The sequence below is a fragment of the Tachypleus tridentatus genome, chromosome 1 (genome assembly GCF_004210375.1).
Source record: "Tachypleus tridentatus isolate NWPU-2018 chromosome 1, ASM421037v1, whole genome shotgun sequence".
Taxonomy (NCBI): Eukaryota; Metazoa; Arthropoda; class Merostomata; order Xiphosura; family Limulidae; genus Tachypleus; species Tachypleus tridentatus.
In genome coordinates, this window is record NC_134825.1 from 165,193,504 (window position 1) to 165,216,591 (window position 23,088).

The 23,088-nt window shown below is 34.1% G+C and overlaps 1 long non-coding RNA gene across 1 annotated transcript; it reads right to left on the minus strand.

The window, feature by feature from the left end:
* Positions 1–3,088: 3,088 nt before the first annotated feature.
* On the minus strand, positions 3,089–8,879 carry LOC143256576 (uncharacterized). Its single transcript, XR_013031419.1, has 2 exons — positions 8,792–8,879; positions 3,089–3,283 (listed from the first exon to the last, which is right to left on the minus strand). It is a non-coding gene; the product is annotated as an uncharacterized LOC143256576 (long non-coding RNA).
* Positions 8,880–23,088: the final 14,209 nt, after the last annotated feature.

Here is a 23,088-nt window from a genome sequence, read left to right on the forward strand (position 1 = left end):
CTGATGCTAAAAAAAAACCCATCTTATTGTGTTTTATCCCATGTTCACAATTAAATTATTTGTTTTAAATCGTTTCATTTTTTTATCTCTTCATAATACTATATCATTATGATGTTATTATTCTGTCAGCTGTCACCCAGAGGCACAATGGGTCTGTGGACTTATACCACTAGAGACGGGGTTTTGATACCGAGGGTAAGCAGAGCACATAGAGCCACTTTTGCTGCTTTGTGGTCAATATCACACAACAAACAACAATTCTGTTACTTGATCGGTCAGCGGTACGTTTAGGAACTTCTAAACCTAAAATTTAGGGCTCGATTCTCGGTGGTGGCCATAGCTTAAATCTTCACATATAACATCGAAAAACAACAAATTGATTGATGTATTAAAGTATTGATTTTAACATAAATGTTTATCAGTACGTAAACCTAACAATTTCCAGTCTAACATCAGGATGTTGAAACCCTTGGAGTGATATCGTACGATATTACATGACACTATACGATAGCTTTATAATTTATAATTAGGGTAGTAACACAAATAAACATGATGAAAATCACAATATATCAACTTAATCCAGTTCACAGCAAGGAAAAGTTAGTGTCCAATACATTAATTAATTTAAGTAGAGTTTCAACCACTACGTACTATATCCGTCGTATTCCAGCATAAGTGATATTTGTGAAAGGCTTGCATAAGGTGTGCTTGACATAATTTGTTGAACAATTCTCTTAAAATTCACTCAGAGATTCTTATAAATACGTTTTCCGTCTTAAATACATTTAGGGATGAAAACATCTCTTACTAGCAGGAGGTTTGTGCCTGTAGGTTCTACATGAGTTTGTTTTTTGTGTGTATGTCTTTACTTATGTTTAACAAAGTGGGAACAACTACAGATGAGAAGTTGATGAAAACATCCAGGTTAAATACGTATACACATTTGTTTATATCCTCACAATGTTGGGAAAACATGTCGGTTCAGAAAATCAGTGTACCACAAAATACAATGGTGTCGGAACACTTATTATTTGTAGTGTGTATATATAGTAAGCAAATATATGGACGTGTTAGGCCGAGGATCCTTCCACAGTAGGTGTCTGTGACTTGCTGGCAATAAATTAAAAAAAAACAACAACGAACAGCACTCACTACACTTGTTTCCAAAATACAGATATTCGGAATTAGTTAAACGTATGTACAACAAATTCTTTACATTATAAAGATTTTAGGCGTATCATAAATACTATATAGTTTTCTTCTTGTCGTTAAAAGTCCCTTTAAGCCTATTCAATTGCTTTAGAATTTCAGTTGATAAACCAAACTATTTTTCTCTATTACTATCGCCAAACTATCCGAGTACAGTTCACTTACTTTATCTTCAAGTTACAACGGTTGTATACTATACTTTTAAAATCATCTGCTCCTTTTCCTCTCTTTGTGTTTTCGAGAATCGTCCGTCTATTTGTCAAAGTCCACCGAGAAGTGTCCATTTACTCTAGAACTTTCTTTGATGAAATAGTCTATTCTGCTTATCTCTTTCAACACTGCTCTCGTTGCAATATATCAACCGATAGGCCTATACTAATCGTTATGCTTTCTTTTCACTCCTACGACGATTAACTTTTCTTTGGCCTAATTTCTTCTCGTATTTTTACTTTACTTCTCGTCTGCTCTATCTTTGTCTGTCTGTTTACTTTTCTCGCTCATCTAACACTGTTTATATGTTTATTATTTAATCATCTGCTCATTATATCATCGACTTCAATAAATTTGACGCAACGTTTTATAATCTCTACATCAATAAGTTACAACCGTAACGTAGAACTCTTACTGAGACAACTAAACTTGTCATAACACTTAATTTAAAATAATTGCTTCTAGCTCTCCGTTTATGAGGAAACTTAACACTCCTACGAAAAGACGTTTCTAGTCCTGATTTCTCCAAGCCCGTTCCCCTGGCTGTGGTTTCGCTAGATAGTAGATAGGGACAGTGGGAATCTCGTTAATCCATTCATTAATGGATTTAAATGGCAATTTCATTTAAATACAAAATTATTAGCCTAATGTTAATAATCTTTCAAGTTGCTCTGGAGCCTATTAGGCCCCACTTTTCGTAGGAGTGTTAACAATCATAAAATATTCACTCACAAAATAAATAAATTAATAACATATACACCAAACTGTCTTTATGTCATGATAAATGCCCTATAACCCAAGCTCTTACAAAAATTAGATCTTTCGAAAGCTTTAAGGATATAGGACATCGTATCTTTGTTTTTAGGATATAGGATATCGTATCTTTGTGTGTGTATGTGTCAAATGATTTTGAATTTTCTTATAGGTCCGGCATGGCCAGGTGGTTATATTACGTTCGACTCGTAATATGAGGATCGCGGGTTCGAATCCCTATCACACCAAATATACTCGCCCTTTCAGCCATGGGGGCGTTATAATGTGACGATCAATCCCACTACTCGTTGGTAAAAGAGTAGCCCAAGAGTTGGCGGTGGGTGGTGATGACTAGCTGCCTTCCCCATAGTCTTACTCTGCTAAATTAGGGATGGCTAGCGCAGATGGCCCTCGAGTAGCTTTGCGTGAAATAAAAAAAATATTTCTTATATCATGGGTTCTAATTTTTATCACAGAACATGCTCGCTCTTTTAGCCCTATAGGCGTTATATTATTACGGTAAATCCCACTATTCGTTAGCAAATGAGTTGCCTGATATTTGATGGTAGCTGGTGTTTTTTTGAGTCGCTGCCTTCCACCTAGTCTATCACTATTAAATTGGCTTTGCTCGAAATTCAAAACAAACAAACAAACATGTCTCTTATTATAAATATTCAAGATAAATAATGTAAAAAACGACACTCTCTCTACTGAAAAGAAAGAGAACAGCCATATAACATAGTTCACACTTTGTATATCAATGAAATTCCCGCTTACCTCACGATATATGTAGGACTGGGTTCTGATGTGTTTTTATGATTAGAAATTAAGCACCGTTCGTTTTATTAACATCAAGTGACAACAATACGTAGGTTATTCGATGACAGTGATAAAGGTTTTCAGCAACAAGAAGGTAAACAATTTTTAAAACAATATATTGAACCAAACTGTTACAATAAGTCCATAAAATCAATCTTTCCCTTCCCTCCTCTCATTGTTCGGGAAGACAATGGCGAATGTTCAGTAGAGTATTTCCTGATACGCCTCGTAATTTCCGTTTCTTCTACCCAAGCCTTTCCCTTTTCCACGCAGAGAAAAGCATATCTTCTCACTGTATCGTATACGAAAAATAAAATAGAAGAAAGATATTAACTCAAACAATACGAAGGTTTTCTACGGCTATAGAGTTCCTTAACTAATGGTCGCTTCTTTAGTGGTTAGGCAGCAGTTAGTGACACAAAAGAAAGAGAGAAAAATATATATATATTACTCATCAGTTAGAATTACAAATCCTAGTTTTTCTTATATTTTCGGTTACAGATCGTATTGATTTCTTCAATGATGTTCTATATTGTCAAATTTAATTTCCTATGAGCAGAAATTAAACAGTTCAATTTTTCTACTTTAATTCTGAAATCGTGAATCACCATCCTATTTGACTGACACATTAGCTTGCTCTACGCATGAGCAGTATAGAATTAATTTGAAATCAATGCACATTGAATTGACCGAAGATGATTCAAAACATGCATTCACATAACCAAAGTTCATTTAATACGTTCCCCCTCTTTGTATTCGATTTAAACTGTATTCGATAGAAACATAATAATGTTTATATGTCCCAAGAAAACAGCCCATAATAAATTATAGAGCGCACATGTTTCTTTGTTTCTTTAATTTCTTTTCTTTATGGCCTTCTGATATACTTCGATTACTCTCGGTGGACTCAGCAGATAGCCCGATGTGGCTTTGCTATATGAAAACCCACCCACCTTCTGATATACGCTTGTTAAATTTTCCCGAATATGTAACTCATAAAGCAACGTCTATTTCTAGAAGAAAACATATATGATATATTTCTAGAGTCATGTGTTGACCATATCAGACTTTAAATTATGAAGTAACAATGAAAAGATGAAATATCTTCCGTTAGGTCTAAGAAAACCAAAAACGTACAGTTCAAGTTTGTTAACAGTGTAATAAAAAATGGCATAATTATTGGAACAGGCTTTGAGTAACTTAAACAGGGCTGACATGGTCAGGTGGTTAAGACAATTGACTCGTAATCCGAGAGTCGCTTGTTCAAATCCTCATCACACCAAACACGCTCGCCCTTTCAGCCGTTATAATGTGACGGTCAATCCCACTATTCGTTGGGAAAAGAATAGCTCAAGAGTAGGCGGTGGATGGTGATGACTAGCCTGCCTTCCCTCTAGTCTTACACTGCTAAATTACGGACGGCTAGCGCAAATAGCCCTCGTGTAGCTTAGAGCGAAATTCAAAACGAACGAAACCAAAATAACTTAAACAATAAAAATAAACAGCCCACATCATTATCAATTAGATATTCGTTACCAAGCAACAAGAGCAGAGCATCAGGACCGCAATGAAAGTCTTTATGAAATGTGACAAAGGAACGAAAAGAAATCAACTCATACGAGTTTAGTACAAAGAAAATCGTTTTATCTACATTTTATATTTGACCAGTTACACGTCTATAGTTTACATGCTTCTACGAAACGGAAACGTAGTATCTCACTAGTAGGATTAACTGGATAATTCAGCGAATGTTCATCGTATACTATCTCTCTAATAATATTTGGTTCTGTTTATCTTGAAAATATGCGCGCACTTCATTCTCAAAATTTACATGCTACGCACTTCATTTCGACGGATGTGCAGCGGCTTATTTAGTCAGAAGCTAGAGCTCCAGAGCCCACGGTCTTAATGAGGGCCAATTGACAGTTTTATTTATTCTATGTAAAATTATATGGAATGTAGGGCCCACAAAAATTATTAATCTCTGGGCCCACACAACCTTAAATCCGCCACTGTGGGTGTCAACATAAGTTTTGTACAGCATATTAAAAACTTGTAAAAGTTTTTTTTTTTTTAATGCCTAAATTTAGATCGCAGAATAACATTATAATTTATTCGTTGATAATGTTAAGTGCCGTAAAATGTAACCCTAACTCAACTAAAGGTAAAACACCTACACAAATTATAGTGTTAATTTATCTATTTATCGAACATAGGCTGTCTTTAAGAAAGGCTTAACTAATGTCAGGCGTAAGTGGACTTACAGGTTTCGGTGTCTGCGATTATAAATCTTTTGTATTAACCTAAAACTCCTGTATCTAAAGAAGAACTGTTGCAATAAACATACTGATTTGACAACAATTGTATTGTGGACTTCTGTTAGTAACAAATAAAAAACAAATTAAAATATTCAAATGTTAATATTCTCACCTCTTGTTTCTTTTTTCTCCGTGTTTCTACTGTTTATGTTTTAATGAATATATATTATTTATTATATAAAATGTAGTATATATGTTTAGTAGTATATTTTCTTCAAATATATTGCATATCATGTGTAGGTCTCGCTGTGATCAAGACACAAGCTGTCCAGGTATGACCAGATTGTTAAGGCGCTTGACTCGTAACCTGAAAGTTGCGGGTTCGAATCCACGTCGCACCAAACATGTTCGCCCTTTCAGTCGTGAGGGCGTCATAATGTTACAGTCAATCCCACTATTCGTTGGTAAAAGAGCAGCCCAAGAGTTGGCGGTGGGTAATGATGACTAGCTGCCTTTCCTCTAGTCTTACACTGCTAAATTAGGGACGGCTAGCGCGGACAACTCTCGTGTAGTTTTGCGCGAAATTCAAAACAATCTACGTCATACCTGTCAGCACTAACGTTGCATACACAAACACAACAACCAAAACAAAAAATATGCAAACAATGTGGATGACTTTGTAGCAGTATCGGCAAAGAAACAACGAAATAAAGAACAAACAAATATTGATCCAAAACCAAAGCAACAAACTTCAATACACACGATCACCAAAATTTCCTATTTAGAACAAGATACTCTCAAAGAATCACATCTTGTCTACAAAATCAAATGCTGTAAACGAACTGTTTAACTTACTGCTATTAAAAGGTTAGCGAAGGTTGGTATCTCTCTAGAGGGATAGAGGCCATTGACCTCATCATTTCTTCAACAATGGCCGGAGGACATATTTAAACCAGGAAAGATCACAATACACTTACCATGAAGTAAACGAAAAGTATTTGTAATCCAAGGTATACACCCGAGTACAGATGTTGAACAGGTACAAACAGAACTAACAAACAAGAACATGAAATATACTAAAACAGAACGAATTACTTCAAGTAAAACATGATCCAAGTATATACTGAATCACAGAACATCCTCAATATAATATCTGAGGGTATTATACTGTGGTGCCAGATAGGTTTAGTAGAGAAAGCAAAACCACCCTCTGTAGTCGTAACACAGTGCTGCAACCATCTGTAGTCGTAACACATAACAGCAGCGTGAAAATCTCTCCCATTATGCATGGGCTGCGGAGAAAACCACCACAACACTCACTGCTAAATTAGGAACGGCTAGCGCATATAGCCCTCGTGTAGCTTTGTGCGAAATTAGGAAAAAACAGTTAATTTGCTACTTTCTGAATAGCTTTCCCACAGGTTAATACACAGTTCCAAATTATGGATGGCTATTTCTAAACACTAAGCCAGGGATTTTTAAGTTGCTATTAAGGTTGAAAATATTGTACTATTTTTTTTTTCAGATATTGTTCTAAGTTGTAACTAGTTCGATGGTGGCCCCCCAGTGGCTTCGCGATATGTCTGCGGACTTACAACGCTAAAAACCGGGTTTCGATACCCATGGTGGGCAGAGCACAAATAGCCCATTGTGTAGCTTTGTGCTTAATCCGAAACAACAGTTCGATGTTGAAACAGAATTTACTTATTTGTTCTAAATACAAAGGAACACCAGAAACTGTGTTATGCTTTCAGAAGGGATCACACATTAAATTTTCTTTGGAAGCCCTCAAATCTACTACTTAGCCACAAGAAGCTCAAAACATATTACAATATAACAACACAACACCGTACCAATCACCAGGATGTTTATTTCAAGCTGCGCAAATCTTAAATTTATTAACTTTTTACACTGGTTTTTAAACAGAAGAAATATATCGTTTGTGGTTAAAACAAAACTTCAAGTTTTTTTTTGTTTTTCCTTTTCTTCACTGATTGGTACATCACATAAGTATATTTAACCTTTCGCATGGTGTTCTCTAATGTAAGTTAGGAATTTGAAAATATAAAAAAAAAAATCGGTTTTAGAGTGATTTAAAATTGCAGTTTTTACTCTCGAGTGAGCGCATTCTTATTGAACCGAAGGTTCTCTCCAGAAAACCTATCGAACCATCTCAAACATCATTCCGTTAAACTTTAAATTTACGACAATATTGAATGCCTACTCGAGCCATAAACACAGAAAAGCATTTTTATGACAGCAAATACAGGTTGAAATCTAGATTACATTTCTTTGCTCTGTTCATATATTTCTTGACTTGCATTAGTAGAACAATGAATTATTATCTTTGCTTGCTCTTTTCAGTTCCTTTTTGATTGACGATTGACTGCTCGTTCTGCTCTGAATTGGAATTGTTCTTTGGACAACGTTGGTGTTAGTCACATTGTATGATTGCTAGTTAACACTTAAGAATAGTTAGCTATTCAGATAAAATTATGTTGTTTAACGTTGTATAGTTTTATAGTGCAACACATGCCAATCAAACGTTTACTCTGTACAGGAATGTTTTGTTACACTTTCTGTTAAATGTTAGTTTCGCAGATAAAATTGTGTGTGTGTGTGAAGTCTTGTCACTCTATGACCTTACTGGTTGAGTTGTTGTTCTATTAAGAAATACGATTATCCTCTCAGTTTGTCTCTACGTATACTTACAGGAATGTTATATAAGTAATATTCTCCATAATACTTAAAAAGGTTAGAAGAGTCACATTCTTACAGCGAAATAACTCATCTCACAATGTCCCTTTACAAATATTCAGATTACACTATCATGACTTGTTTTCTGACGCTCTAATGTTTCAAAGAGAATTATAAAGATAAAAAAATTAATGTGATTTACTTATTGATTAAAAATGTTGTTTATTGTGTTTCTTAAATATCTAATATATTTTGGACGTTTGTATGCAGTGACATTTTTTCATTGGGTGAACGTGTATCCAAATGTCGTACATTATTTTATGTCGTCAAGAAAGTCGTTTGTGGAAGATCCTGAAAGCGCTTTACTAGTAAAAGTTATCAATTTTGGAAACTAAACCGCTCCAAGTTTTAAAATGTATCCCTTCAGTGACACAGCGGCATATCTACAGACCTTACAACACTAGAAACTGGATTTCCATAACCGTGGTGGGCGAGGGCATATACAGTAGGTTTAGCGTCAGAAAAATAAACAAGTTTGTAATTTATATCAGTCCGCTCCGTCGAACTTGCGAAACGAATAACAACTGCAGCTGTAACAGACATTCTAGTTTTACAAGAACTCAAGGATGTAGAAATTATGTATATTATATAGTGAGCACTCGCTCCAAAAGCGAGGTTTTGAAGTGAAAGATAAAAAGACAATCTCAAGTCAATAAAATCAAACATAATAAATTTCTTATAGAACTGACTCCCAAAAAACCTTCATTAACAAGAGTTTGCTTAGACGTCTCTTAAGTGACAAGTAATCGTAACCTTCAGCTACAATAGGCAAGACTAAACCTTACCTCAAAAATTGTTTGTTTGAAGTTAAGCAGAAAGCTACACAGTTGGCTATCTGTTGTCTGCCCACGGTTTCTAGCAGCAGAAGTCCGCAGACACGCCGCTGTGCCAATGGGAGAAGGAGAGTCAAAGTCACGTGTATATGTTGTATGTGTGTATTTTTTTTACTTATATGACTCCCCTACAAAGTGTAATATAAAGACAATTCAATTATTCTTTTCCATTTAAACATAAAATGTTGCTCACCAGATATCTATTTCATTTGTTTATATTTTAAGTTAAATCAAAGTATCTTCGGCATTATCATTTGAACGTTTTGTAATGTTTGTGTATGTTTGTAAAACACTGTAGTGTTCACGATAAATGTTATTACTATCTCTGGATTTATTTGTCATGTTGAGAACATGAAGTAGAGGCTAAGTTCTGAACCCTCTCGTCTCTTTTTGTTTCTACTATAATGAAAATGATAGAACGTAAAAGCTATTCGCGGCTGTTCACACTTCGGTCGTGAATTCAGCTCAAACAAATCACTTTTTAATGTCACAGCTCCGCAAAAATGTGCCTTCAACAGCTCACTGAATATACTTGCTTTGAAAAATGACTGTTATCAATAATATGACTTAAATAGAACAAATGGTAGGAAATCTTGGAAACAGTGTAAAGTAAACAATATCTGAGATTTAATTATTATTTAACATATGTTACTTTTCGTTTCCTTATCATACTTGACGGGTCTGTCTCTAAACGTTGTTGATTTTGTACGCGCGTGCATTATTGTTGTATTAAATATTGCTTACTATAACACTAATATTCGTGTATTTCCCGACATAATACGGTAAATACAATACTGAAGAAAGAACAAGAAATAGTAGAACGCAATCTAGACTCGAGTACATTAGAGGTTAGTAGTTTTTAAACAGGTATCGATGATATTGGAAATGATCATAAACCATGAAGTAATGTTATAAATGAAACACTTTTGTATAATACATTTTTATATACATAAAATGAAAGGTATATGACATAGTAAGTTAATGTTTTATGAAGGTAGAAACTTTACGTTATGTGTGAGTGAAACTATTATGTTCTTGCGAGTAAAAATGTCTTGAATACTGTTATATATTAACTTTGTGCAAAAACTGTTCCCGACGCTGAATTATAACAGTGAATGTTTATAAAGGTTCAGTTGCAAGTTACCAATAGCATTTTCTGTAGTTTTATCAGAAAAATCAAATATTCACTTCAGATGGCTAAAACGTTTTTCTTTGTTCTTTACATATTTTAATGACATTTTAAAATAGACCTAGAGGAAAATACGTTAAAAAAAAAGAATACGAGAACTATTATAGTATAATCTATTTTTCTAACGACGACTTTAACAGCCAGTTTATATGGATTTCCTAATAGTTTCAGGCGAATTTATCTGAAGCAAAACCATTGGTTTGTGTCTACCACGTTTTTACTAACTCCCTTGTACAATTACAAACGAGTTTACTTTCGTTTGGTCTCTTAACTGTCTAGGTATCTAACATCTAATCAATATAAAAATAAAGAGCCATTAGACCGCTTGCAGTGTGTATTTTTAAGTGTTTCGTTCTTACCCGAAGACAGCACTAACTTTTCAGGGTTGTGAGTCTTAAATTTTCATGTTAAACAAATACTTATAAAATATGACAGTTCTTAGTTCAAAAATATATTAATGGAACTTAAATTGAATAATAATAATTTTAATACATCAACGTCAGGTTTTTTTTTGTCTATATCATACCAAGTGTTTCTGGAAAATTGTATTTTTAAAAACTACCAACAGAGAAAATTCTGCATGCGCATGGAACTATATAGTAACAGCAACAAACATGCATATTAATTAATGTGAGTTTAATAACAGCAGAGTATTATAAATACTGCTATTTTAAATGAGATATTATCATGTTTTCGTTTCGGAAGATTCTCGATTAATGATTTAGTGATTCTAGTTATATAGAGATAGTTGAGCCTATTTTGTTGAAACGATTTTGAATATGATAAACAGTAAGTAACAATCACAAAAGATACAAAGTCGTGGTGAAGGAAATTCTCTCTATCAGAAGGACATTTTGACGTTCTTTGATGTTAACTAGATAGCGTGACACTCTTGTGGAAAGGGTCAAGTTACTACAGTCCTTTCCGAATTAAAGTTTTAATATATTCAGATTATAAAGATTTGTTAAGATCGGAGATTTCAAAATTACAAGATGGTGACATCTTTTGTGAATCATTTGGGGCACCAAAACCAACTTGCAAAATCTCGCATTCTAGTCGCAGTATCAACATGATATTGTTTTGTAACAAGTCAAAATCCATGAACACACAGCTCAATGGTAAAAAGTCTTCCACGTGCCCTAGGCAACAATACGCATCACAATGAAGAACGACTTCTGAGTCGAGAATAAGTCACGTGTACACAAGCTACTTTCACGACTTATTTTAACCCATCACATACTTCAAGCAACTGAAGAATTAAACACGTATTCATGTTATTCTATAAAGATGATTTGGCAGGTGTAAATACACCTATGCACATTTGTGCAATAGGAGTGTTAAAAAGTGTGCTAAAACCATCATTCTCATACATGAGATGGTTAATGGAAGGTGTGGTGTGCTCTTTACGTCATCACCTCATGATGGAGCCTTTTTTCAGTGGAAACTATGCTATATGGTAATTACAAAGATGTACGGTTGTCAGACAGAGTGTGACCAGACGTGGTGACATGATCTGTAACGACGTGGCGAAGCTCCAAAATCGTTTTAATATAACATAGCTTCTGCAGCTGGTGAAAGTGACAAGAATTTTCCACTAGGCGTAGCTTCTATCGATTAGAATATATTCCTACTTTCCAAGGTGAATTTTACTATTACCTTGACTCAGTTCAACGATTTTGATTCAAATATATCCTTTACAACATTTTACTTTCTTACATATACATATTATTTGACGTGATACATGAAAACCTTACATATCTAAAATATTAAAAATTCAAAATGCTTCGTTAGATAAAGTAGTGTATATATATATATATATGTGTGTGTGTGGTACACTAAAACATCAAAGAAAATTGTAGAATACTGAATACTAAAATCTCATATACGTATTATGTGAAAAGCATGCACACGTATGGATTTCGGCCTGGCCATGTGGTTAAGGCACTAGACTCGTAACCTGAAAGTCGCGGGTTCGAATCCCTATCACACCAAATATGCTTGCCCTTTGAGCCGTTGGGACGTTAAAATGTGACGGTCAATCCCACTCTTCGTTGGTAAAAAAGTAGCCCAGTAGTTGGCGGTGGGTGGTAATGACTAACTGCCTTTCCTTTAGTTTTACACTGCTAAAGTATAGACGGTTAGCGCAGATAGCTCTCGTATGGACGGTTAGCGCAGATAGCTCTCGTATGGACGGTTAGCGCAGATAGCTCTCGTATGGCTTTGCGCGAAATTCAAAACAAACTAAACCAAACTATTCTAAAAATAAGCATCATCCTTTCAACATATATTTCGTATTACTTCAGACATGCACAAATATTAAATGGAAGCTCTTCCCTAACGTTTTCAAAGACGTATTAAAAGAAATAAAGAACTTAGTTAATTGGACTGAACTAAAGAACGCGTGACTGTAGTTATTTCTAGTCTACAAGTTGAGAAAAACTAACTTAAATTAGTATTCAACTGTATTTCTTTCATGTTTATAAATTATTACATTTTGTTCATTAAGATGAATCATTAAATGCTAAAATTACAACTCAGTTCTATATGTTTCATATTTATAAATTATTACATTTTGGTCATTAAGATGAATCATTAAATGCTAAAATTACAATCAAATTCCAACTCAGTTCTATTTGTTTCATGTTTATAAATTATTACATTTTGGTCGTTAAGATGAACCATTAAATGCTAAAATTACAATCAAATTCCAACTCAGTTCTATTTGTTTCATGTTTATAAATTATTACATTTTGGTCATTAAGATGAATCATTAAATGCTAAAATTACAATCAAATTCCAACTCAGTTCTATTTGTTTCATATTTATAAATTATTACATTTTGGTCATTAAGATGAATCGATAAATGCTTAAATTACAATTAACTTCCAACTCAGTTCTACTTGTTTCATGTTTATAAATTACTACATTTTTGTCATTAAGATGAACCATTAAATATTCAAATTTGAATTGTATTAGCATTTTCTCACGCGTTTCATGCAAATTTAAAACAATGTTGAAATGAAGTGAAATAAACAGTTAAATGGTTTTAATTATCATAGGTTAATGTATTGTACATCCAAACGTAACTTGTAAAGAGGTGTTTCATAATGTGTCACGTTGTACCAAGTTTTTGGTGCTAGTTATATCTTGAATTTCGTTATGAACATATCTGTTACGAACTATTAAAGGTGTTCAATATAACAGCATTGGTAATGTAACGTATATTTTTTTTAATGAAAAGTGATAAGTCTTCGCATTTACAGCGCTAAAATTAATGGTTCGATTCCCCCTCTGTAAACACAGCAGATATCCCCATGTGGATTTGAAGTAAAAAAAACGTACACAGAATGAAGCGTATAGTAAATAAACTGTAATGGAGTCACTAAACAGATATAGGTCCTTATATGAAACAGAAATGTTTAATTTTCTGTAAAGTTATCTTCCAGAATTATTCCAAAATGAAGTTGTTTTTTTAAGTTTAGTGCATTTTTCTTTTCGTTTTTAAATGGGTTTTGCAACCAAAATTTTCAATTAATTAATTCAGCTGACCTGAAAAAGGTTTCAAAACACAAAAACTGAAAGGACCTCACGTTGTGTTATCTTAAAAACTGAAAAAGGTTTCAAAACACAAAAACTGAAAGGACCTCACGTTGTGTTATCTTAAAAATACACGATGTGCTTCGAAATATTCAACGATAAGTGTCGAAATACTAAATTAATGTTATAAAATGTTGTTGATTTAGCTTGAACATTTCTGAGAAAATTCTCGTTCATTAAAACAGAAACTTCACCTTAGTCAAAGTTAACTGTATTCAAAATGATAATTTTTTAAAAACTAAAACACTATGCAGTTCTCTGTAATACCATTTAAGCATTATCACATTGAAAAAGACACTTATGATCTGAATAAAGTCATAAACTTGGAAACTATGTGCAACATATAACCTGAGCAAAACCATTCACTCGGAAACTGCGTCCCACTTATGATCTGAGCAAAACCGAATATTTAGCACTTATGATCTGAGCAAAACCAAATATTTAGAAACTGTGTGCTAATTATGACTTGAGTAAAGTCATACACTTATAAGAACATTTCAACACGTCACTTTGGCCTTTCTATAATCCAGTAGCACTGGTGTAGTTCCCTCCTGGTCAATCAGTTAATCCTGTGTGGCTATGATGAACCGTGCGATACTGTCCGATGTCCATGTGTTGTGAAGATTACGTCTGGTGCTGATATTTAGGTACAGTGTCCACAAAACCCTGGCGGACTACATAATCCTAATTTTACACTATGGTGCTTAATCTTGAAGAACTCCATGGAAGGTGAGGTCATTAGACATTGACCTTTTCTTATGAATCTGGCCTAGTATGGCCTTTTGATTAGGAAGATCACTCGCAAGCTGTGAGGTCATGTCGAATGTATGCCACTACAAATGCTCGCTCTTTTAGCTATCGGGGCGTTATAATTGATGGTCAGCTCCATTATTCCCTGGCTGAAAAGTAGCTCAACAGCTGGTGGTGGATTGTATTGATTACTTTCTTACAGCCTTTCCTCTAAGTTTATCACTGCTAAATTAGGGAAGACAAACGCAGATAGTCATAGTCCTCGAGTAGTTTTCAAGGAAATTTTAAACAAACCAGTTCTATGGATCTTTCAATCAGAAAATGAAAAACTAATTGCGAGAAGGTCATGTGTGGAAGATTCTCTTACGTGTCCACCATCTCTAAACTTTTCTCTATTGCACTTTTCCATTGTGTATTCCCTCCCAGACGTCTCTATTTAAAAGAGGCCTGGCATGGCCAGGGTGTTATGGAATTCAACTCGTATCTTGAGGCTCACGGGTTCGAATCACCATCACAGTAAGCACGCTCGCCGTTTTAGTCGTGGGGGCATTTTACTGTGAAAGGCAATCCCACTATTCGATGATAAAAGAGAAGCCAAAGAGTTGGCACTGGGTGGAGCTGACTGGTTGCCTTCCCTCTAGTCTTAAACTGTTAAATTAGAGACCCCTAGCGCAGATAGCCCTCGTACAGCTTTGCATAAAATTCAAAAACAAGCAAACAAACAATTCCTCTTCATAAGATATCACCATTTTGTTATCTAAAAGAAATTAAAGGAACTTGTCGATTTTTCCAAGATCAGTTAAGATCTGAAAATATTAACCACAATGTAAAGAACACAGTGAATTACTCTTGAAATCTACAGGATAGTGAATTACTCTTGAAATCTACAGGATAGTGAATTACTCTTGAAATCTAATTTAATTGGAAACACAGTTATTTAGATTGCTCATCATGCTTCTCTGAATTAATCGAGAGAAGTGATTATTTCTCTAGAGTTTCTGGTTAACTTCTCCAGCTAATGAGTTTTGGTTGCTACTGTTGTAAAAGATTGAATACTGCAGCCTATCCAAGTTTAGTTTGATGTTTCCATCATTGCGTTCACTTGCCACTCTCAGGGCAAAATATCTGAATTTATCTGAAACAGAGTTTTGCTGCTGTTGCAACTGTCCTCTGTTTCACTGGAAGTACAGATGGATATATCCGTTCCTCTGAGAACTTTTTTTATATATTTCTAGCGTTCTTTTATAATTTTGTTAACATCAAGATCTTGATTCGTTCTTACTATCCTTTGTATATTCTTCTACAAAAGACGTTCATGAGAGCTCCTGTTAGCGTCACTATTCGGCAGTGGTGGCGCTTCTGGTTGACCCTCATACACCTTTCATAACTATATAACTCAGCACTCCATCAGTCATACTAACACCATTTGTTTTTTATCTCTCACTGGTGCCCCCTAGTGGCACAACGGTATGTCTGCTGATTTACAAAGTACTCTTACCACCCTCGAAGAGTGCTTTTCTCGCCTTTCCAGCTCATTACCTTGTTTATTCTGGTTTATTGACCATCACTTCACGGGTCAAAGTACCATTACCTTCTTTTCGAGGATCTCACAGTATCTATGACTATGATCGACTAGTTACTCTGGTGGAGCTAAAAGTTACTTTACTTTGGACAAACAATCCACTGTGAGGGTCAGATAACCATGAGATGATGTATTATCTCTCCCCAGCCTTTCATGTTCCTCTTCATGATGTGTATAACTGGATTAGGTAGAAAGACAATTTTCCAGATGCAAGGTATAAGACTATTATCAACCCTCTTCCTAAACCCAGAAAGGATCCTAAGATGCCCTCTAAATATAGACTTATTGCCTAACAAAAACATCTTTTTGGTACGATTTTTATTTACTGCCTTTTTGTTACGCAGTTTTCATGTTTATTTTTTTAAAACAAAAACAATTAAACCAAATGTTGGATGCGGTTAACGTTGCTATTTCGCGCCAAAAAGCTCCTGCAATCAGTGAACCATAACTACAACCAATCTTTCACAATAACCCTGCCTTGTTTTGTTATTAAAAGAAAACTTTTGTTTGGTATGGGTATTAACACTTTGATTCATAAGTAAAGAACAAGGTTTCGACCTTTTTAGGTCATCTTAAGGTCAACAAAGAAGAGTTCACAACATACTCTTGCCGGGCACATGTCTTAGGGACGAGAGTGTAAACAGGTACGGGATTGTATGGGTCCTTGCAGGTGGAAGTTAGGTTATTAATTAGTATAGGTATAAAGCTGTTCCTTTATATTGGTTTAATTTTAGTTTCAGTTGATGTATAAGTAGTGCTTCTTTGATTTTGAGTTTGCTTATGTTTGTTTCCCTACTATGTAGCTGGTTGTTTTTTATGATAATGTTGTGCTTATTTGATTTTACAGTGTTCAAAAACGTGTAGAGGTGTTTTTTTTGTTCTTTGAATCTAGTTTCCATTTTTCTACTTGTTTCTCCAATATAGAAGTTGTGGCAGTTGTTGCATTGCATTTTATACTGTTTTGAGGTGTCTCGGGAAAATAGATGTTTTCAGTTCTACCCGGAAAGACAACTTGTTGGTTGTCGTCGGAATTGTTGTCGAAGTTGTCTTCTTTCTGGTGGTTGTTTTCGTTGTTTTGTTGGTGGTTTCAGTTTGTGTAAAATATCAAACAATATTTTAAACAACTTTCTCAAAAAATGTTCACACAAACCCTCAACATAATTTCACGTAAAAGAAAACTAAAAAACAACCTCACACGAAAGGATATTAACGCTATAAACAATTTAAAACAAAACAGGAACATCAAAATTCTAAAAGCACATAAAGGCAGTTCTATAATTATAATGAACACAAATGAATACATTCGAAAAATGAATAACATCAAAAAATTAAACTAATATAAAGGAACAGCGTTATACCTATACTAAGTAATAACCTAACATCCACCTGAAACGTCCTTTACAATCCTGTACCCTTTTATATTCTCGTTCCTAAGACATGTGCCCGGCAACGATCAGTAGCAAACTCTATGTTAACCTGAAGATGATCAAGGAAGGTCGAAACGTTGTTCTCTACTCATCAAAAACAATGTTAACACCAGTCATTATAAGATACATTTTTATTTCAAGTGGGTTTCTCATCATCACGAAACCTTTCATTTGAGGTATGAAAAACTACCAACAAAAGATATAAAAATAATCAGACGTTAAGTTCGTTCAGTGTGTGTTTTTCTTATAGCAAAGCCACATCGAGATACCTGCTGAGTCCACCAAGAGGAACCGAAAAGTTCACTCACAGCATTAACATAAGACCTCAGACTGTTTGTAAAAAAAACGAGTATGTTAAAATGAAGATACTTTCCAGATAGTTTATTACACAGTTGCAAAGCGACATCTAGTAGCATATCTTGTTCGGAGACACAGTTAAGATATAATTGTTAGTAGCTTTGTTTTCTTCATAACAGTTTGGGATTTTACTTTAATTTCTAATTTTCATTTCGTTCATTTTGTTTCTTTTTAATAATTTTCTTCTTGTCCAGGTAGTAAGTAAAACATTATCATCTCTAGACAACAACAAACAATGATCCCTCCTTACTAACAAAACAAACAATGATCCTTCCTCACTAACAACAAAAACAATGATCCTTCCTCACTAACAACAAAACAATGATCCTTTATCACTAAGAACAAAGACAATGATCTTTCCTCACTAACACCAACAAACAATGATCTTTTCTCACAAACAACAACAAACAATGATCCTTCCTTACTAACAACAAAAACAATGACCCTTCCTCACTAGCAACAACAAACAATGATCCTTCCTCACTGAGAACAAAAACAATGATCTTTCCTCACTAACACCAACAAACAATGATCTTTCCTCACTAACAACAAAAACAATGATCCTTCCTCACTAACAACAACAAACAATGATCCTTCCTCACTAACAACAAAAACAATGATTCTTCCTCACTAACAACAACAAACAATGATCATTCCTCACTAACAACAAAAACAATGATTCTTCCTCACTAACAACAACAAACAATGATCATTCCTCACTAACAACAAAAACAATGATTCTTCCTCACTAACAACAACAAACAATGATCATTCCTCACTAACAACAAAAACAATGATCATTCCTCACTAACAACAAAAACAATGATTATTCTTCACTAACAACAACAAACAATGATCATTCCTCACTAACAACAAAAACAATGATTATTCCTCACTAACAACAACAAACAATGATCCTTCCTCACTAACAACAAAAACAATGATTCTTCCTCACTAACAACAACAAACAATGATCATTCCTCACTAACAACAAAAACAATGATTCTTCCTCACTAACAACAACAAACAATGATCATTCCACACTAACAACAAAAACAATGATTCTTCCTCACTAACAACAACAAACAATGATCATTCCTCACTAACAACAAAAACAATGATCATTCCTCACTAACAACAAAAACAATGATCATTCCTCACTAACAACAACAAACAATGATCCTTCCTCACTAACAACAACAAACAATGATCATTCCTCACTAACAACAAAAACAATGATTAAACAATGATCATTTCTCACTAACAACAAAAACAATGATTATTCTTCACTAACAACAAAAACAATGATCCTTCCTCACTAACAACAACAAACAATGATCATTCCTCACTAACAACAAAAACAATGATCATTCCTCACTAACAACAAAAACAATGATTATTCCTCACTAACAACAACAAACAATGATCCTTCCTCACTAACAACAACAAACAATGATCATTCCTCACTAACAACAAAAACAATGATTAAACAATGATCATTCCTCACTAACAACAAAAACAATGATTATTCTTCACTAACAACAACAAACAATGATCATTCCTCACTAACAACAAAAACAATGATCCTTCCTCACTAACAACAACAAACAATGATCATTCCTCACTAACAACAAAAACAATGATCCTTCCTCACTAACAACAACAAACAATGATCATTCCTCACTAACAAAAACAATGATTCTTCCCCACTAACAACAACAAACAATGATCATTCCTCACTAACAACAAACAATGATTATTCTTCACTAATACGTTTGGAACAAATATTTAGTTCTAAAAGTAAACATTTGTTCAAAATGTCATTCTTTTTTTCTAATAACCAAAAAGCAAAAGGTGGAAAATATTCTTTCATAACTCATCATATTAATACAAAAACATAAGAACCTCACTTAATTTAGCTTGTTTTTTAGTTGTTGTTTTTTTGTACGTGAAAAAACATTACCTGTAGAATAAAACTACAATGTTCAGTTCAGAAAAATCGAAAGTTTTGCGATATATTTGTTCGAAATTAATTCTCTGAAATTTCCTCAAGTTGAAACATCTGACAATTGAAAGTAACCCTTCCTGAAGGTCCATGTAAAATACGATGTTGTTCTTTCTATTTACAGTTAATGAAATCCAAACAATTTCACGATTGACAATTTTGTTTCTAAATATCCCAAGCATGTCATTTATAACCCTTAATAGTATTCTCTTGTGATTCGTCATTCACGTGCAAAATAAATTAGGATTTTATCCTCTTTTTATTACTGTTTTAAAAGTTTTGCGATAACTTCTGCTGTGTTTCCGAGTTAATAACGCTAAACTGGCGCATTGAAAGTAGGATTATTTAGAAAGTTCATTTCGTTTTTGAAGTGATGACATTTATTAACCACAGTTTTCTACTTCTGTTCGACTCCATGTAAACGATGGTTCATAATGAAACCACACCCCTTATGTACAATATTCGTTTGTTGAAAGCGTGACTGGGATTTAATTTTTGAACTCGAACATAAGGTTGTTATTTAAATAAAAACGATTGAATGATGTAGCAAATTTCGAGTTTCAATGAGAATAAAGTAGACCTTAAGTCCCCGTTTATTACTTTCGTTGGTTAAATAGAGGATTAATGATGTAACAGTTTTGCAGAAAATTGGTAAGAACATGAACAAATAAGAAAAGTACGCGTTTTACTTTTGTATAGCTTGCTACTGATCCACAGGTTTATAAATCGCCCTGTGGACGCAGGTACTTTTATATGAGGAATGTCTAAGCTCTTTTAAGATTCAAATTTATAAAGTAAAGTAAACAGCTGATAAAAGAAACTGAGAGAGTCGTGCTCATAAGCAGCCCTCTGATTTTTTTTAAAGTATAAAAGTTATTTCTGTAAGTACGTTCTAAAATAGTGTAGTGATTCAACGAAAACAAATATTTTTTATTTCTTATTGTAAAGATATGTACATTTTTATAAGCTCTAAGCCTTAGCATTATTTAAATCCATCGAGCTGTGTATTAGAAATGTAAATTTTGTTATTAAATCAACACTGGATTTTGAGTGTCGGAGCGTAGACATTTTTAATGTATTTGTTTTGAATTTTCATGCAAAGCCACACGAGAGCTATCTGTGCTAGCCGTCCCTAATTTAGTAGTGTAAGACTAGAGAAAAGGCAGATAGTCATCACTACCCACCGTCAATTCTTGGGCTACTATTTTACGAACGAATAGTGGGATTGACCGTTACATTATAACTCCCCACAGCAGAAGGGCGAGCATATTTGGTGTGTCTGGGACTCGAACCCGCGATCCTCGGATTACGAGTTGAGTGCCTTAACCACCTGGTCATGCTGGGCCAAGAAGGTGTGAATTTATTCTTGTGACACGCAGAAAGTAAACGTTTCGTGGTGTTGGAAATCCAGGAACTCGAGAAGTTAAATGTGTAGTTGAAAGTTAGGATAGGCTGTGGCTAGTGCTTAACTGTATCGGACTGTTGACTAGTTGCCTTCACTTAAGGGTATCTGTTCAAAACCAGAGATGATTATGTGAAGTTAGCCCTTGCATAGCTTTGCACTAAATTCTTAAACAAACAAATATAGAAACTTGAAAGAAAAAGCTCCCACTGCTGAAACGGCGAGCATATTTGATAGGACGGGGATTCGAACTCGCGATCCTCTGATGACGAATTGAATACCCTAACCACCTGGCCATGCCGAGGTCAGGATGTAGACATACACAATTTGAAGAGACAAATTATTGTATACTGTTTTTTAAAAGGTTTATGAAGCATTACTTCGTTAAATTAAATCATATACAAAACTGATATTTGTTAGCTATCTGCGGTAATTTTTTACACTTGCAACACAACTAATATTGCACAAAAATATTATTGTATTCTCATTTAGTCATGAAATAAATACACGTTCTGAGACTAGAGACAAGCATCTGCTTGTTCCTTCAAACGTCAATAGTGTCCTTGTACTGTGCCCACCGCAGAAACAGAGCTCCGGACTCTAGGTTTAATCCCTCAAGTTTACTGTTGAACTACTTAGCGGAGAAGTTTCTATGAAGTAGTAATGTTCAACTGATATGTAACGAGACGTTCTCGTGACTAGCACTTAAAGTTTTAATGAACTTAAAAGACTGCCTAGGGACAGGGTTTAAATAATATATGAAGTATTTACATACTACAAATTTTTCAGTGTTATTATTAATTTCGTTTTATTCAGTGGGATACAGTTGTTAAGTTGTATTAAAATAATAATAACAACGATCTGATTAAACATTTTTTTTCTCTGAAACTCGTACAATAAGAGAACTTAGTATAATTGAAGTTGAAGTTTGAACCTAGCACGAAGGAAATGAAAAGCATATTACACTTAATGAATCGATTCTGTGGCGCACTCAGGAGCAAAGTTGCAAACACTTTATGTAAAACTCAACGCATTCTCTGTACATAAGGTCTAGGCTTACCTTTTCAAACCTGAACAAAACTCATTTTGATGGGAATAAAACGAGTTAAATTATTATGATAAGGAAGGCTATTAAGAAACAAAATAGCTTTAAACTAATAAAAAAATATTACTTTGACACTCCACTAAGCGACTTTCACAGACGTTAAAACTCTACTATTCATCTTGTAAAGAATGATGTTTGAAACATGATTCTGTATTCATACAAATAGTATTTTAACACACCTACGAAAAGACGTTTCTAGTCCTGATTTCTCCAAACCCGTTCCCCTGGCTGTGGTTTCGCTAGATAGTAGATAGGGACAGTGGGAATCTCGTTAATCCATTCATTAATGGATTTAAATGGTAATTTCATTTAAATACAAAATTATTAGCCTAATATTAATAACCTTTCAAGTTGCTCTGGGGCCTATTAGGCCCCACTTTTCGTAGGAGTGTTAATAACTAAAAAATTGTTGTGATCATACAACATAAGAAACAAATGAATATATACAAAAAAACAATTCCGAACTTGCGTATTTATATTCAGAAAATAACTTAATAATACAAATATAATGCGAATATCACGAGGGAATAAAACAGTAACTTGGTGTGATATATCTAAGTATATCAAACACTGGAAAAAATATTTATTTTGGTTATGTTACTTTCTGTGGTAATACAGATTATACGTTCTATACATCACAATACACTGTTTGTTTGGTCTGTTCTGCAAGGAGGAAAATCTATAATAAATGTCACTACCACACCACAAAGTTATTTATACGTTTTTCGATTACCTTAGTGGTGACACAAATCGGTACAAAAGCAATGTTCGTTAGATATTACGTTTGTTCTTTGTCCGTATTGAAAACGGAGAATAAACACTGAACAGTTTGCTT